General features: G+C 32.9%; 1 long non-coding RNA gene across 1 annotated transcript; it reads right to left on the bottom strand.

The window, feature by feature from the left end:
• Positions 1-17,189: 17,189 nt before the first annotated feature.
• Positions 17,190-18,823, bottom strand: LOC125059220. The gene is made up of 2 exons (XR_007118618.1): positions 18,603-18,823; positions 17,190-17,536 (listed from the first exon to the last, which is right to left on the bottom strand). It is a non-coding gene; the product is annotated as an uncharacterized LOC125059220 (long non-coding RNA).
• Positions 18,824-19,713: the final 890 nt, after the last annotated feature.

Genomic DNA, 19,713 nt, shown 5'->3' with positions numbered 1-19,713 from the left:
TCAATTGGTATCGCAACAGTATGTTTATTAACACGTTCACTGCGGCATCATTTTTAAAGAACTTTCAGCTGGTGCGTTGGAGACCTAAAAGATCTCGTAACAAGCCTATCCTCTGGTGCGTTTGAGACCTAATCAGTCTCCTAAAAATACACTTTTGAAAATAATTTATATCTTCCAAAAAAACAATGACATATATTTAGAATTTTTTGTGGGTGAAAGATAGCTAATTGCTTTATATTTTGCTAGGTTCGCACGCAGTTACGACATTTGAATAAACTACAAATACCAAAAAAAAATAGATATCGATTGTATCTCGTACCGCACCCGAAGATAGTTCAATATGTGTAGTAAGTAGTGATGGGAATAAAATAATATCTCAGTTATCGATTCTAAAAGTTTTATTAATTATGCAAAGTGTTTTTCATTAAAACATGGTAAGCACATTGATTGCTTGCACATTACGCGCAAATGGTAACAATTCGTTTAGTTTTTTTAGAAGCGTCAGTGCTGTTTAACTGCTTGTGCTCCAACGAAAAAGGTTTATCGTTAAATATTTCATAATCAGAATCACTGTCATTATTAGTCAATGGGGGGCAAATTTGAACATTTTCCAAAAACAAATATTTTACTGGACGATGCAGCAGTATAATCCGACGTTGATTTTTTGTTAGAAACCTCACCAATAAAATAGATTTTTTACACTTTTTTCTTTTAAACTTAATCACTCATTGTTTATCAAAAATAATCAACACGCTGGTATATACGCGAGTGTTATTTCCAAAACGTGCCCGCGACTTCCCGAATGTCGATTCTAGGACAACACTAAAAATCCCATCCTCCATCTCTTGCGTCTACGAGGCGTACGATTTCACGAGTACCGACATATCTCCTAACGCAAGGAATTAAAACAATTACAGTACTGTGCGTTAGGGACCTAATCCATCTCTAATTTATTTTTAAAGTCCTTGAATTCAGCTTTAAGTAGGAAGCAAATATGTATATTTGTCCTGCTCATCCTTAAAGAACTTTACAAGTTACATCCTCCCGCAAGGAGTGAAAAAACACGATTATGTTCAACGCACAATACAAAAGTCCTGCAAGAGATCTGATAGATCTCGTAATGCAACGAACGTGTTAATAAGCAAAATGTAAAACCCCAGAGAGTACTGGGATTGCTCCCAGAAATGTTATCTATCTAATGACCGCGACTTGGTTTTCTTATGATAAGGTCAGTGAGCAAAGGGTGGTATGTAATATAACTTAATAAAAGTTTTACTGAAAATTTAACATAATACTAGTTAAATTGCTTTATAATATATTGTTGTCATTGTCATTTGCAATTAAGAGTTATTGAATAGTATTAATCGGACATTCTGTTTTATTGTTAAAGGGGGTGAATTTTACTTAAAATTATTAAAAATAGTCAGTCTTTTCCCCGAGTTCCATTAAACTTACGTCCCTAAGTATTTGATTAAAGTTATTCCTAATAAATTAAGCACTGATAGTTATGTCGTTAATAATCTGATTTAAGTCGCGTTCAATATAAAATGTATTGACATATTGCTAATTATCCTGGAAACTTTAAAAATAATATACAATTTCAAAGTTGTTATTCTTGGTTTATATCCATACAAAATACCAGAAACCCCGCTAGCTAAAATGAAATTACCTTATTATAAAATACATTTGATTTATATAGTATTGAATGCTGTTTTGGCCTGTTGGGTGTGCATTTAGCGCATACAAACTCGTAATATCTCGTCGGCCTACCACGTAATATCTCATAGCGTTGTAAAAAATATTTCTAACTACCTAATTCGATCTTTGCGACACTAGACGTCTTTAAAATTGCCAAGAGTACGAGAGAGAGATCTTAATCTTAAAATAAATGAAATCGATACATTTATTTTACGGGTATTAAAATTAATTAAAATCAATATTTTTTATTATAAAGTTTAATTTACCATAAGAATAATAAAAGTAAAAAAAAACATTTTACCTATCCATCCCATCGACCTTAAAAGGCCGATTACAACAAAAAAAGACCAATTAAGTTTTTTTTTTCTATGATTTTGATAGCTTAGAAACTAGGAGTTTCTAAACTTAGCCAGAAGCTATGGAAACTACTTTTTGTTTTTTTAAATTGAAGTCGAATGTTTGGACAAATCCAGCTAAAAACTAAACTTCTAACTTTGAAACCTTTTTTGAGTAGCTTTAACTAATTTTAGGAAGCTGAGATTTTTTTTTATTTGAACATCATTTAAGACAATCATTTCACATAAAAACAAACAAAAAAAATATATGAATTTTGAAAACTCGCTGGCAGGAAACATTAAAAAAACACAAAAAAAATTATAACTCGAAAACAACAAAAAATCACGGAAAATACCCCATATTTTCGTATACCCCCAGGTGTGATTAATCTACAAAAAAATTATTGACGTCACTAGTTGGACCACCCTGTATATTGTTCATCTATGTAATCTGTTTTGGCTTTCTGTATTGTCTGTGTTTTGTTTTATAATATGTATGTTAGCTGTAAGATTACTTATAATTAAATAAATAATATTAAAAACTGAACTTGATAATAGGCTGACTTTTAGAAACTATAATAATAGGGTTTTTACAATAATTGATAAAAGATGTTAAGTTGGCTTAGCAGATGTGAGACCACAGTTGGCTTATTTTTTTTTATGATACAGGGCAGACGGGCAGGAGGCTCTCCTAATGTTAAGTGATACTGTCGCCCATCGACACTCGCACTGCCAGAAGGTTCGCAAGCGCGCTGCTGGCCTTTTAGGAATTGATACGCTCTTTTCTTGATTATTAAACAAAATAATAATTGTATGCCAAATGATTGTGGCAACCCTTTTAACTAAGTACTAACTCTTAATTTTATAATTCATTTAGTCATATTTTCACTTTTGAAAAAAACGTAACGCGTATTTTGCAAGTCGCGTAACACGAATGAGTGATTAATTTAAGTTAGAGATAGAAAATGTCTCTGGACAAGATGGCAGAGTATTATTTAAAAAAAAATTACACCATTTTTTTATAACAGTACATAAGTTGTACGCCCAAGGACAGACACTGCGACGCTCTCACTATTTAGGAATCATTTTGCTCTATTACCCTAGTTTAGGTTCGGATATAACAAAACCTGTGATAACACGGAACTAGCCTTATCATTTTCACGTTATCGGTAAAAAACCCAGCTGTGAATAAAAATAGATAAAAAAACTGTTTACATACTACATAGCATAATATTTTATTCGAAAACCCCGATCGATTAAAGTTTGTTTACAAATTGATAAACGTTTTAATGAGTATATCATTTTAATATTTTTAACCGACTTCAAAAAAGCTATCATTTTGATTTTAATTATAAGTTTGGTTTGGGTAAATTAGGTATAGGATTTATTAGCCTATATCGATGGTTTAGTTGCAGCATACGATACGTACGAGATGACTTTTATAAATTTGCCTAATACCTTATTCTGTATGTATAAATGAAGTATCGTTTAATACATTTAATTCTTTTGGTAAAATACAAATAATTTGATACTTTTTAGTGAAAAAATCGAGACATTTCAAATTTGTTTTTAGCAATAGCTTGACAATCAATGGACCACTAACAGTGTAGATATCTGAGAATTGAATAGTATTATGAGTACTTGTGTATACAGGTGCTAATTAAAGATTTAAGTTGGCACCTGGTAGTTAGTACCAGTGTACAAGGATCCTATGATAACCAGAAAAACACGGTACGGATATAAATATCATATATCATAGCTATGAAGTTACCGTCGATCGGAACCCCTTCACGGGTAAAGGCCTCCTCCAGCTTTTAAAGTGAAACTTTTATTACATCGTCTCAAACTTTTTCATCTGTGTGTTGCATGTCGCGTGACGGTCGGCCGCGGAGAAGGGATAAAGTGAAAGGCGCTCGTCATAGCAGCCAAGGCCAATATGGCGGCGCCTATAGTTCGCAGCAGCTGACCGTGTAGTGTATAAACTATTGTTTAATATGTGTATATAATCTAAATAATTGTTATTAATATGTGTATATAATCAAAATCATTGTTAAATATTATGTATGTCGTACTCTCTAAGACACAGAGTTCACAATTTTCCAAGTATAAAATTAAGATTGATAAAGCGATTTTTATACCCTTAATGGAATATTATTCCAAAAAATTTTAGTTAAATGTCTATAATGTGAAAAAAAGGTTTCACTGTTACCGTGGTTTCATAAAACCACACAATCCTTTTTTTCCAACTACCTGCTATCGCTTATGTTTCTTCTATCTACCTTTTTTGGTATAAGTCTATTTTTATTGCAGTACACAATGTATTGCAATAAAAATAGACACAAAAATATGTCTATCTCATGTGTGTCGCAACAACAATTTAAAATCCCTTTGTCTAGAGCAAAGCTAACGTAGCTTTACGATCGATTCAACTACGCAAATACTCCGGAATTGTTTGTAGACTTGTATAAACATTGGCATACGGGATGCGAGACGCCCTAGATTTGGTAACGCTAGTCTTAGGGTTGTCACTGAAAACATTTTATAAATAAATCAAAAATACAACTTTTTCTACAGCTGTGATACTTTTTGACATTCAACACCTTTTGTCTTCAATCACCACGCACGCTGTAAAGCACGCGAAATATCAGATAAATTTAAAATTATGCAAAATAATTGTAAATTTATAATAATACATAACTTCAATCAGTGTCTTCTTTAAGATTACAAACATACATACAAAAAAACAAGTGTTTCGTCTTTATAATATTAGTATAGATTATTCAGGAAGTGGCTATGCCAGTCCTCTCGCGATTTTTCTTATCAAAATATTTTACTCAAATAGGTTGAAAAAATATAATCGAAATAGTATCGACACTTTCTCTGAGCTGTCCAGGGAATCCTGATCATCTGCAAATAAGTTCAAAATAGTACAGCATTAATGATTCCAAAGTTAAACAGATGGAATGCCCCTTATAAATACCGTGCATGTACCTCTCATCTCTTGACATGTCAAACATAAAACGACTTTCGCGGGTATAAAAATACCTAACCCTTGAAGATACTCGTTCCAATTAGTCACGGTTGACAACCCTACGAGTGCTTTCACATGAATTTGACGATACAAATTGGACCATCGTGCATCGCTGCACTTGAGGAAATATGATTTTATGATTATACTTATTACTTACCTTTGTGCTTTGAACTTTCATTTTGTTGTCGTTATTAAATTCTACCTAATTTTTTTCGTATTAATATTTACATCGGGATGTTTATGATAATTCCAAAATTTAAACCTAAATAAATGGAATTTGCTTAACTACACAAAAGTTACTTTTTTTTATAGACCAAAAATCATACGGGGGCAAACGGGCAGGAGGCTCACCTGTGACCTGATGTTAAGTGATACCGCCGCCCATGGACACTCTCAATGCCAGTGGGCTCGCGAGTGCGTTGCCGGCCTATTTTAGAATTGGCACACTCTTTTCTTGAAGGACCCTAAGTCGAATTGGTTCGGAAATACTTCAGTGGTCAGCTGGTTCCACACAGTATTATATAGATTTTGGTAAATAAAATAACTAACATTGCTACAGTTTTTTGATAATAATACCAAGTTATTTTTATTAAAAATATCACTGATGTGAAAAAATACATTATTTAAATGATTTGTTAGTAGTGATCGCTAATATTGTTTACAAAAAAATCTAATAATAATCAAGATGGTTCTGTCTGTGAGCTTCAACATAACTAATAATTAACACAATTAAAGTAAATAATAACCGCATTGAAATACGTTAAAGTATGTTTATCTAATATATAAAATTCTCGTGTCCCATACTCCTCCGAAACGGCTCGACCCATTCTTATGAAATTTTGTATGCATATTCAGTAAGTCTGAGAATCGGCTACTATCTATCTTTTAAACCCCTAAGTGATAAAGGGTGTCCACTGTCCAACCCAAAAAAAATTCTAATACAACGTACAAAAATACATACAACCCCTAATTTTCATCCCTCAACGATCAACCCCTACTTCTTTATTATTGTAGAACGTTATTTTTTATTGAAATAAAAAAATGATTCCTAGAAATAATATACATATAGACCAGTGCCGATAATTTTTGAAACCAAAAAAAATTACAGTAGGATGAAACCCATTAGAAAAGCAGGGGAATATGATCAAAATGAAAGGAAAAATAAATTACGGTCGATCTGAGGTCGGGAAGGGGCAGGGGGGGGGGGGAGTTTTAAGGGTAAAAAACGGTTTATCTCGATTTCCGGCAAAACTAAAAGTCCTATCGAAGAAAACTAAATGGCATAGTTGTAGGTCATAAAAAGATCTAAAACTTTTGTATTCACACATTTTTCACATAACCTCAAAATTTATGTGAAAAATTCAAAAAACCAACTTTTTGGTTTTTTATTTCTATCTTTTACAAAAATTTATTTCAATAACTTTTCAACATTATAAACCTACGGTTGGCAAAATTAATATAAAAAATATGATACTCAAGGTTATGTAATTCGTAGTAATAATATCAGAAACGGATATTGCCCACGTCTCGGATGCCTAAAAAGATCATCACGCTTTTCCAATGCCATCAATATCACATTCAGGTCAAACTGATAATCCTAATTTTTGATATCGCTTAAACAGTCATTCTATGACGTTGATAGCTTAGTGCTATACATATTTTACAACCAATTTATGTGTCCTTTTGCATTACTGACTAATTCTAATTTTTTTTTTAAATAATATTAATAATCATCAAGAGAATATTTTTATAATCTTGTCGTTTCAAAACTCTTAATACGTTCTTTAATTTGAGTGAAGAAATAACCGTATCGACGGGATGAACATCAAATGTTTGACAGTTACGAAACACTTTGTTTTTTATAATAACATAATACATTACTTAAACATCTGCATAATAATAAGAAATAATGCCACTATGCTATAAAATTGAAATGAATGATTTAAATTTAATGTTCAGTCCTTCAAGAAAAGAGCGTTGCGATTCTTAAAAGGCCGGCAACCCACTTATGAGCCTTCTGGCATATTGCGTGCGTCCACGGTCGCCGTTATCAACAACAGGTGCCTTCTGTTAGCCTCTTTTTCTATAAAAAAGTATAAATTCGCTTTCATATGTATACAAACTTTTTTGCAATAAAAAATTGTCTTGCATGAGATAAGTTCGATGGCGGTTGTTGCAGATATGTTCAGATATAATAATATGTTAAATGAAACACTTTGTTTGCAGCTGGCTTAGTATTAGTAGGGTTGCGACACATAATTATTAACAAAAAAATCGGTTGTCTGTAAAGTCGGTTTACTGACGATAGTTGAACGTGACAACGTCATAAATATTGATGGGATGGTTGCATTTAAAAAAAATATATATATATTATTTGTTTGATAAGTATTTTGTATGGATATAGAGAAGGAGGTAAATGGAAATCACAATTGAATTGATCAAGTTACATTTATTTGTACGCATAAATACAATTATGTAAATTTTAAATGGAACGCCTCAGAGCGAGGTAACGCCTCAGAGCGAGGTAACGCCGCATGAGTCATGTTTTTTCGTGCGTGCAGCCGGCTCCATCGAATTATAAGACGTCACGTCAAAAACTAACCTGGCTTATTTAAGGGGTCTTAACTCTAAGTAACACTTCAATGTCGACCTATTGGACATTTTCGGAAACGAGAATGTTATATTACAATTTATGAGTGTTGAAAATAATAAAGGATGATGCCTTTATTATTATTGGCTTTAAGTGTGAGACGAAATATATATGTTAGGTAATTAAGGTTCGATTACTATAGCGTGCCTTTAAATAAACACTCAATCTAAAACGTTTTAAACAGGATTACTAAGAATTCGTTGCACGAATTTCAGTTGCTTTTAATTATGAATTCCGTCAATATTGGTAGTGCACTCAACGTGCAACTCTTTGAGATGCATTTACATTTTAGTATTTTTCCGGGTTGTTTTCGTCCTAGAACTAGATTGCATATTTCGTGGTACTTGGGAAATGTAAGCTGGATTTATTTTAGCTTTAATTTACTTTTTTAGCTGTGGTAAATAAAATGGAACGTAATTTATTAATGTATTTAGTATATAATATTTTTATTTATGAAGGCAAATCATGGCTGTATTTATTCACGTACTATTACATACTGAATTCAACGACTACCAGACACTTTCCGAGAGGCTTGATCCCTTGGCGTTGCGTAGAGATGTGGGGAATTAACAAAAAAATTCAGAATAACATGTAACTATAACTAAAATAAAATCTAGAGAAAAAATAATAAAAATATGTATAAAGAAAAGATTTAAATGCCAATGAAAAGGTTATGTGAGTCATAATATTTAATATATGTAAGTAGTAGCTAATTACGAGGCAGAAAAAATATTAAACTTTAGCTACTGGGGCCGGCCAGTCACTCGTTTTACTGGTCAAGGATCCTCTTAACTCACTTAAGTCGAAGGAAGCGTATTCTTCCTCCATATTACGTTAGCTAAAACATTTAAGTTAGTTTAAAACACGTGTGCTTTAAGTGGAAGAAGTTTTAAAAGAACCCATGTTAACGAAAAAAATCGGTTGTCTGTAAAGTCGGTTTACTGACGATAGTTGAACGTGACAACGTCATTAGAAAATACTGATGGAATGGTTGCATTTTTCAAAAGGAAATTTTATTTTATTTGTTTGATAGACATTTTATATGGATATAGAGAAGGAGGTAAATGGAAATCACAATTAAATAAACAAGTAGGAGACAGATGTCGAACGCTGCCGAACGCGGAGGCCGATTGTGCCTCTTTGTCGCTCGTTCCGTGCTCTCGCTTGCACTTCAAGCCTTAAATGGAACGCCTCAGAGCGAGGTAACGCCGCATGAGTTATGTTTTTTCGTGCTTGCAGCCGGCTCCATCGATTTATAAGACGTTGTCACGTCAAAAACAATATTAAAAAACGTACATTTGAAATGTTTAACGCCTGAAGGTTTGTAATGGCAAAGTTATCTGGATACTTACTGTTTCACGCTAAGCCTATTTACGCAATAAATTTAGTTAAGACGTATTATAAAAATTAATAACAATTAACTTAACTTTGTATTGGTATACAATGTATTATAGCATTTTAAATAAGTCATAGCTTTTTTGAAAGACATTTTATACAAAGATCCCGAGTCAAAACCAAAATGTGTGCAAGTCTTGAAACAATGTGATGCGCCTGAAATATATATAATATGTATATATTTTATTTATTTATTTACAACGTTGTTGCTACAGCTACTTATTAAACAATATTCAAACAATTACACTGTACACAAAGGCCAAAAACGGAATAAACATTTAAACATACACAAAGCACAGTTTCACCTATACAAATACAAAAAATATACAAAATATTGTTTTCGTCTGGCTTGTAGTAATATTCTTTGAATATATTGACAAAGCGGTTTTCATGGCTCATTTAAACTAGATATGAGCTTCTTAAGAAAAAATATTTAATTTAATTGTGGGCACAATAAAGCAAAAAAAAAATTGGGACCGTATAATATTTTTTGCCTTCACAATAGTTCATACATCTTTTGAAGACTTTCGACCTTTAGCTAACAAGAAAGTTCTTTATTTTTAGAATGGGAGCTATCATCAGTCTACATCTTGCAATAGATTTCTTGATGCTTGAGAATTTATTATTTTAAAATTAAAGCGAATATGTATCACCTCGACGTCCGTTGTTCCCCAAACAAGCGTTTTTTGAAGAGACTTGGCACTTGCCGTCAGCTATCCATTGAAGTATTTCCGAATAACCACTTATTGCAACTATGGTTACCTTCATTGGAGTCCATTCGCAGTCCATTGTATAAGCGTAGAGTTATACTTCTTAGGCGTAACAAGATAAAAATATTTTCAAAAATTTTACTTTCGCCTTATTCTACGTTTGTAGAAAATACGACTCTAACAATAGAATAAAATTTACTCTCATCATTTTTCCCTAACGCGCCAAAAGAAGTATAACTTCAAAAAAACTAAAATGTCGAGTAAAGCTAACTTCAGGGTGTCGGTTATTTGTAACGGTGTGCGGGTGTCGGTTATTTGTGACTGTGTGTGCGCGCATCGTAAAAATTTACTCTCATCATTTTTCCCTAAAAATAAGGCAAAGTAACATACTTTTCGGTGTTAGAACTTTTACGAAGGCGTCTAAACACACACAAACAACATTTACTCCTATAGTCGTATTTTTAATAAGACGAAGCCAACTGACAGTAGCTAATGTCACTTTGTAAAATAATGTTGCCATATTTAAAGTAATAGTGATACGTTCAGTTCTTGTTCAATCAGATGAATGAACAATGAGTGGGAATAGTTAATCATTTCAAACTATACAATAATATTATTTATATTTTAAAATTGTGTAAAAGTGCTCTGATATAAGTTAGGTACTAGTAGTATGTAACTACAATCAGTTTTTTGACGGCTTATTACAAAGCGCGGCGTGGTGACTAGTGCCATCACCGATCATTAATTCAGAAGTTTTTCAATCATTCACTTTGTCAGAACACTATTTTTATTTAATTAAAAACTGACAACACCGTAAACGTCAGTTGACTTGGTCTAATTGAAAATACGACTTTAGACTTATAGATAACCGATAGTAGATCTTATGTCTAATCAAATTCATTGAACCAATTTATGCCTACGCACAGATCACAAGGCGGGTGTAACCCAAATCCATGCATTTTGGGAAATGGACCCACCGGACATGTAACATGCTTCAATCACAGCACACTCCGGAGGGCTGTATTTACTTTGAACAGAGTGGGTTTGGGTCCATTGAAGTACGAAGAATCGTGTCGTTTGCTATTTTGTGTTACGTAATTATATGTCAAGCGAAAGTTGAATTATTGAAATATAAAAATGCCACCAAAAATATAATTACATAGTCGAAAAAAAAAAACTCGCAACGAAGTTCTTCTATCAAAATAAATAAAAAAACTTTAGAGGTGTCAAGGGACACCCGGATGGAACGAAATTCCTTTCGATTAATTTATATGTTAATTGGTATCATAACAGTGTGATAGATTTTCTCGACACCAATCTTACGACGAAAAAAAAAGCCAATATCACGAGGTGTTTCCAGGCGGTGTCGTTACAACTTTTGGTCTTAATTTATTCCGTCTAGCCCCCTTTCGCAACGCTCGATAACTTCGTTCCAACAAGACTAATTTAGTTAAGTGATTCCAAAAATAATTTTCATTTCTTATCCCTACAAAAAAAAGCCAACATCACGAGGTGTTCTCAGGCGGTCACCCATCCAAGTACTGACCTCGCCCGACGTTGCTTATCTTCGGTGATCGGACGAGAACCGGTGTATTACAATAGCAAATAGCAAAAAAGTGTCGTGACAACTTTTCGTAAGAATTTTTTCCGTCTAGCCCCCTTTCACAACGCGCGATAAGGAACTTCGTTCCAAAAGTCCCTACTTATGGGACCATTCTTAAGTTATTACGTAATTAGGTAACCTAATAACACTTAACACTAAATGTTTGTCCTTGACTATATTCTAAATTTGAAGTTTCTATGTCTGATAGAATTGTCTTATTTGTTGATCTGTCAGTAAGTGAGGAGTGATAAAATTAAGAGATTTGACTATAGTTCACTGAAATGTTACAATTTGAGGGCCAAACTGAACATATTTAGAGGACTCAATTTTATTTATGGGACATGTAGGGGGGGTTGGCACCCTTGTCCCCCAGCCGCCATCTTGGAAAAAGGGGTGAAAACACGTTTTTGGCTGTATCTCCTAAACTATCCATCTAATAGTTATAATTCTTAAACTACTGGTTCAAATTGAATGAATTTTGAAATATACTGTGTTAATACAACGCCTGCTTGGTAACTGATAACGCAGGCTCCTAGTTTTATCCACAAAGAAGTTATAGGGGTCGAAAAAGGCCTGAACTACTGGAAAATGATGGTACGACCGTGCCACTTTTTTGCTGGACTTGGCGGCCAGATAGAACGTGATGGACTCGCTTTGCCCCACCGAGTGAATATAGGATAGGGGCAAACGGGCAGGACGCTCACCTGATGTGGTTGACACTCTTAATAAGGCAGTTTTTGCCGTGCACCACCACTATGTGGAACCAGCTGCCCACTGAAATATATCCTAACCAAATCGACTTAGGGTCCTTCAAGAAAAGAGCGTATTAATTATTAAAAGGCCAGCAACGCACTCGCAAGCCCTCTGGCATTGAAAGTGTCCATGGGCGGCTTAACATCAGGTGTGCCTCCTGCCCGTCTCCCCCTGTTCTATAAAAAAAACAGTAAACTATAATGTTTAAACTAAAAATATACAGAAGATAATTAATATACTTGACTTACATAACCAATAAGCCGTAGTTACACAGTTGAGTGAACATAAATAATGTTAATTACATTAGTAATTGCCGTGTGCCAATGGATCAACGCACTCCCCATACAGTGCTGAGTCAACATAATGGATGAGCGTTGCATTTGGCTAGCATCCAAATTTACTAGATCTAGGTATATAAAGCAGGTTACATAATAGGCACTGTGTTAGCTTCGTTTGAAATGCTAACATATTTGCTCTTGCGAACGGCGCGCTCGAGATTTTAACTATTTTAACTGTAATAGGGTTTAGACTTTTAATTAGTCTATTAAAATTGCTAATTTAGGAATATTTAAATACCTTTTAAATGTCGTTGTTTGAACGCGGATTTATTTTAGTAGATGTCGTGATATTTTTACACACGAAGTAGGATATAGCTTTTAAATTTTTAGTAGTTTTTGTCTGAAGTAACGAAAACATTTAGATCAAACCACTTTTTTTTCAAATAGCGGTTACAAGAAATTGTCATGTGTTACACAAGAGAAAAAAGAATAGAAAGAGAGAGAAGGCACGAGACTATATGTGCCTTCGTATCACTACGATGACGTGAAACTCGCTAACCAAGTTATTCCAGCCGCTAAGGATGTATATGTATACAACTTTTCGACTTTAGCCACCAGCGCCTTCGAGCCAGTTAGACGCATCGAATATCCTCCCATTTAAGTTGGAGAAACAGTACACCATCCTTCCTCCAAATATTAAACTTCAGTTTACATGTGTCTATGTTGGAAACAGCAGGAACAATGTTGGCGCAGTGGCTTCAGCGTGCGACTCTCATCCCTGAGGTCGTAGGTTGGATCCCTGGCTGTGCACCAATGGACTTTCTTTCTATGTGCGCATTTAACATTCGGTTGAACGGTGAAGGAAAACATCGTGAGAAAACCGACATGTCTTAGACCCAAAAAGTCGACGGCTTGTGTCAGGCAATGGAGACTGATTACCTACTTGTCTATTAGATTTAAAAATGATTATGAAACAGATTCAGAAATCTGAGGCCCAGTCCTAAAGCGGTTGCACTACTGATTTGTTTATGTTAGAAACAGAGGCAATTAGTTCGCTATATTTCATATTTAATGTTTATGTAGTTGACTGTAACTTTACAGTCAAATAAAGATCTCATATAAAGTTGGCTTGAAAATTTTACGATATTTACTACGAAGATAATAATAGAGTCGTGAACTCTATTTATCGCAATCGGCAACCCTATTAAAAGTCATTAATAGATAACTAGTACGTATGTTCGTAAATAATGCGAGCATTCAAACATCGATTAATCGACAATTCCCTGAGTAATTGCGGTATTAATATTATCTAAACATTACCATATATGCTATTCATTAATTGGTTGGCTTTTTGGTTAATTTCGTAATATTTCTATTTACAAATTTATTTATTGTTAAAAAGCTGCAGTCTTTGTTCTTAAAGCTTTTACGTTTTTGTAATCATAATTAATTTTGTTTGTATTGTGTTTATGGTAAGCGATTTAACTTATCTTAATTTCTATATATTATTATTATTATAATTGTTTTAACTCATGTCATGTAATTGTCTACCTCGTCAAATGACATAATATTAATATTACCACTAAAAGGTTAAAAAACATTCTTCCGAGTATTAGGGTAAGATTCTGAGTCGAGATGCAATTATTCTTCTCTGAAGACTTGGATGCATCTATCTTAATCCATTTGATATCCATAAAAAATTTTGGTTGCAGGTTCTAATAATTTTTATATAACCATGCTATTCTTAATGGGCGGATCGATAGCCCCTATTAGCTGTCGTTAATTTCTATTAAAATTCCTTCTCCATATGCGACAAGAAACACAAAATTGTTCCATGTGCCTCGTACGAACTCGAATTACCTGCATAATTCACCAATGTTTCGGGTTTTATCTAACTATGACACTAATTATGAGGATATTGATATTTTCCACCTCACCAAAGAACATGTGAGAAAATATTTGAAGGGGCGGGAAGACTTGAATTTTGTTTAGGTTGTATTTAGTATTATTTATTGTTTTAAATATTAAATTTCAGTTTTCTGTATGTATTTTTGTCTATTGATGCGCTTATTTGTTTCATTTTTCGTATATATAATATTGTTTATCTATGTAATCTGTTTTGGCTTTTTGTACTGTCTAAGTGTTTGTTTTGTAATATTATGTATGTTAGGTGTAAGATTACCTACTTATAATTAAATAAATAAATAAATAAACCTCAAAAAAGTTACCCCTTTTTGCAAGTAGGACAAAAAGCGAGGCCACGATTCACAAGCCGGATCGTAACTTTGCAATAAATTCCAAAGTACCCTCGTTTTTCTCTCAACATTAAGTACAGACATTATCGTTTTGCTACAAATTCCACTGTTTTATTATTGTTGTAAAGTCGAAAATTTATATTTATGGATGTTTGTTATTTTAGCCAAGTTTATGAGTAGACATAATATGAACATTATGTGTCAAATTTAAATTATTTAATTCGTCACATTGTATTATTATTAAATTTTAATTAAGCTACAAATCAAAATGTATCTATTAACAAAGAATTACCATGAACCCCTTGTAAAATATTTATAAGTAAATATTGGTGTGTCTATGTGTTTATGGGTGTATGTGTGTTTTTGACAATTGACTTAATAAATTTATTTTGTATATCATAAAAAGCATTTGTTCCGTAGATAAAGTATAGAACTAGATGAGCTTCTAAAATGACAATAATAACTAAAGAGAGAAGGCATTAACGTGAAATACTTAAGTGCGAGCGAAACAAAGTATCAGTTTTTCTGTCTCTATTTGCGTGTCGGGTTTTATTTGTTTACCACCGAGCCCTTGGTGGTTGTTTGGTTTAAACAAGTTTTAATAAAATATGAATAATAAGATAAATCTGTGAAACCCAAGTCAAAACCATATTTTAAGACTTTATCCTTATAGAGAGTGTATTTAAAGTGTCAGTCATTGTGAATTGTTGCATAATTGGCTATAGTGAACGTAAAGAACCAAACATAACCTTTCATAGGTAATTAGCTTATTTTGTCACGATTCAGTAACTTTGTTCAAGAATTATTCATTCGAATGTGTATTTTGGTCAATAATAAGCAATCTTCAATGAAAAAATAAAAAAACTGTAAATAATAAAAATGTAAATACGACATATGTCAATCATTCGCTATCTCACACGCTGTACGCTGATGCCTGGTCTATACCATAGTCTGTCTACGATTTGTTCCATTAAAAATGTCAAATTTAGAAATTAGAAGTGTTATCCTTGGCGTATTTTTGACGTCGATTGAAAAAATACTTTTTTTTCACCAACAATTTTATTTCTACTATATGAAATTCCGTAACTAAATTGTGTCCGAAGTAGACACATTTATGCGTTCTAACTCATCAGTTGCGTTTAAGCAATTAGGGGTTCCCTCAATGGTCGATGTTTAGGTCAAATACTTGCAGATTTTTTGTGAGCAAAGATTTAAGCTAAAGTAGCGGAAAGTTTCTTGACAGTTTCTTCGCTCTCCCTTGATTTGGGAACTGGTAGTAAATGTAAAATTAGATTTAATTTTTTGCAGCATCTTGAAATGCAACAACCAGCTTATCTCAACAAATCAGATCTTCTCACGTCTACTCAAGAGAACGCTCTGATTGCGTTGCGTTGTTCATATTACCTTTTTTCTTACCTTGTATTCGCCATTTTATATTGTTAAATATTAGACCTCGTTTCTATAAGGCATTTTCTATTATAACAAAACCCTTACTAATATTAATAATTATATAAAAACATTTTGATTCCTTACGGGTTTTCTAACGATGTTCTTCTTGATGTACGAGCATGTGTCTTTTTATTATATAAAATATATATATCTTTGCATATACTATATCTAGTTTTCGTATAAGGGCCGTAATGCTAAGTTCAGAAACTGATAGATTCGTTTATGTAATTTGTATATAGCTGTCCCAATATTATGAAATTTTATTGATAGCGGGGTACAAAAACGAAGCCGAGTTTTAAAGTGCGGGATATTAGACTTAAAACTAAGTAAAAAAAAAATATCTTTAAAAAAAACTAAAAAACACGCTTTTAAAGCACATCAAACTAAAAGGTGAAAAATAATTCCTAGATGTGCTTTAAAAGCGTGTTTTTTAGGTTTTTAAACTATATTTATTTTCCACTTTTTAGTCCTAGCAGCAACGTGTTGTCTCAATTTAATCGAATTGCTTTGTGGACTTAAAAAAAAATTCATTGTTTTTTCGAGATAAACCTATGAAATTATTATATTGTCGCTGATTCTTTATAAGTGTACAAAGTTTGAATTAAATCTGTTCGATTAAAGTGGGTCAAAATCGAGTCCGAAGGAGTCGGTTACATACATACATACAGGTGAAGCTAATATAAAGCGTGTAAAAAGAGAGCTGGTGCTTTCCTTGCTCAACGAATAAGTATCGCAATACAGCAAGTAAATGCTACCAGCGTCAAAGGTACACTGCCACAGGGACCAAACTTTTTAAATTTGTTTTAATTTTCTTTTTATTACTATGTTAAGTAAATTGTAAATACTCTATATTATTTATTTATTAAGTTATTAAGCTTACGACATCACACACAGTACTAAATCTACTAATAATTTTTCAAAATCTTACATCTAAAATGTGTGATTGAAGTTTGAATTGAATTGAATTGAATTGTGTGTTAAGTAACATAAGTTACACGAAAAAAAAAATAGAAATTAAAATTAAAAAAAAAATTGGTTGTTATGTTTAGTTTTTATTTAAATAAATTAAGCCTGTGCTATATTTAATCCACAAAAAAGTATAAAATAAACAATATAAACTCGCTGCTATTGTAATAAAACACCTTTGTTTTTCATCTCTTAGTTTTTCCATATTGCAATCATTTTCTTTCTTTCAAGCGTTATACAGTCTGTTCGCGTAGAAAATTATGCGAGTTATCAATAGAAGGTTAAAATATATTCTATTCTATGAAAATAACTATTTAAAACACTTGGTTTGTAACAATAAATAAAACTATACGATAATTAAACTGTTTTAACATTAAGCTGCAATCCATGTTGCGTTGCCCTTGATAAATATTCTGGAATACAAGAAAATAATAGTTAATATTTTGTTACTGGGTAATTGTTGTTTTAAGAATTGGTTCGGAAATACTTCAGTGGGCATATAAATAAATACATTTAGGTTGATATTATTTTCTACTTAGTATTTTTTTTTTCTTTGCTACTGAGGCGCAAACTAGCTGCTGTGGTCTCTGGCAGAATGACCAGCGCTGTGGAACTTTTTGCTCCTCAGTATAATGCTGAGCCAGGGCCAATTACAACGACAGTACACACACATTGCACACTTGAAGCGAACCGAATGGCAAAAGGGAATTTTTAATTTTTATTGTTTTTGATATGTCTTATTTTATTTTTTCTTTGAGTATTGTTATTTTGTATGTTTATGTGTGTGTGTTTTCGTATGCAATAAATGTTATGTCTATGTCTATGATATTGATGATGGTATAAATAATGCATTGTAGTAAATAGTGTGTTGTGAAAACTTGCGTGAAGAGCTTACTATAGAAATGATAAAATTAAAGCCAGAATTACATTACGAAATTAGTGGCATGAAATTAATTTCGTGACATTATTTTTACCAACAGTTTAAGTTTATAGAGAAGCATCTCTTTAGCTACATTGCATATAAAAAAATAAAGCTTTGATGCTGATGGGGCCATGGTTACAGCGATACTAAGGATTTACAAACATATCGAAACTACTTTCGTGAAACTGATTTCCCAGGCATGCCACTAATTTCGTAATGTAATTCCGGCTTAAGGACACCAAGGACTATCTGTCTATGTGAAATTAATACACACTCGTGCAGAGAATGTTCGTGTCCAAAGACACAAAACGTGACGGCGTGTGTCAGGCACAGAAGGCTGATCGCCTAATTAGAAAAAACAAAACACGAAACTGATGCAGAAATTTAAGTACTAGACCATTAAATGTTGTAGCGCCTCTGAACTTTTTATAAATAAGGTGAGTGGCCGGTCAGCGACCCTCAAGCAAAAAAGCAACCGCGTTATTATATACATGCATGATAATGCATAAAAATATTTTATATTTTTTACATTACTCAAAAATAAATAGAAATCTTACCCCATTTCTTATTTTAATTAACGCTGATTATTTCTTGATACTTTCTTTAAATACACAGGCTTCACAGATTCAAAATTTTTCTCAAAATATATTTCTTCAAGATCGTGTGGCTGATAGTTTGTTCTGACAAAACGACTGTGTGTACTAATTATCAGAATTATAAAAAATAAACATTTAAAAAGCATTTTCGAATACAAAGGTACGTTGTAGAGTATTGAACGATAATTGAAGTATTGAAGATATGCACCTGGGTTTTATATGTCTAAGTGTGGTTTAAGGGAATCCCCGATTAGAACAAGATATTTAAAAGTATTTTCCTTAATAACAGGTACGACATGTACACAATTAAATTGGATTAATCAATGGCGCTACAATCTTTAATTTATCTATTATCATCAGCTATTTCATGATCATTAGTGAATTTCTGTGCTTAACACACGCCGTCAACTTTTTGGGTCTAAGGAAAACCGGTTTCCTCACGATTTTTTCCTGCACCGTTTGAGCGAATTTTATATACGCACATCGAAAAATATCCATTGGTGCACAGCCGGGAATCGAACCTACGACCTCAGAGATGAGAGTCGCACGCTGAAGCCACTAGGCCAACACTGCTCTGTAAGGAAACTTGTGACGAATAAATTCTAAACCTGTATCTATATTGTCTCCTATTGACAGGTGGACCAACATGCCTATATGAAGGTTTATAGTTACGGAAAATATTAATAATCTATCAAAGTTGATTTTAATCACAATTTTGCCGCAGACCAAAGCGTACCTACCTAGTCATACTAAGTAGCTTTAAGCTCTGACGGGAGATAAATTACTCTTCGGTGGCTGTACTACGTGTTTACGAATCATGGACAACTGGGTTACAAAATTATAAAAAAAAAGTGTGTGTACTGTACACGCGTTAGAAGTTATACTTCTTTGGCGTAACAAGATAAAAATCTTTTCAAAAATTTTATGTTTCGCGTTTCTACGTTTGTAGAAAATACGACACTAACAATAGAAAAAAAATACTCTCACCATTTTTCCCTGACGCGCCAAAAGAATTATAACTTCAAAAACACTAAAATATTGATTATAGCTAACTTCAAGATGTCGGTTTTTT

Source organism: Pieris napi, chromosome 19 (genome assembly GCF_905475465.1).
Source record: "Pieris napi chromosome 19, ilPieNapi1.2, whole genome shotgun sequence".
NCBI classification, from domain to species: domain Eukaryota; kingdom Metazoa; phylum Arthropoda; class Insecta; order Lepidoptera; family Pieridae; genus Pieris; species Pieris napi.
This window is presented reverse-complemented; position numbering and strand designations above follow the sequence as displayed.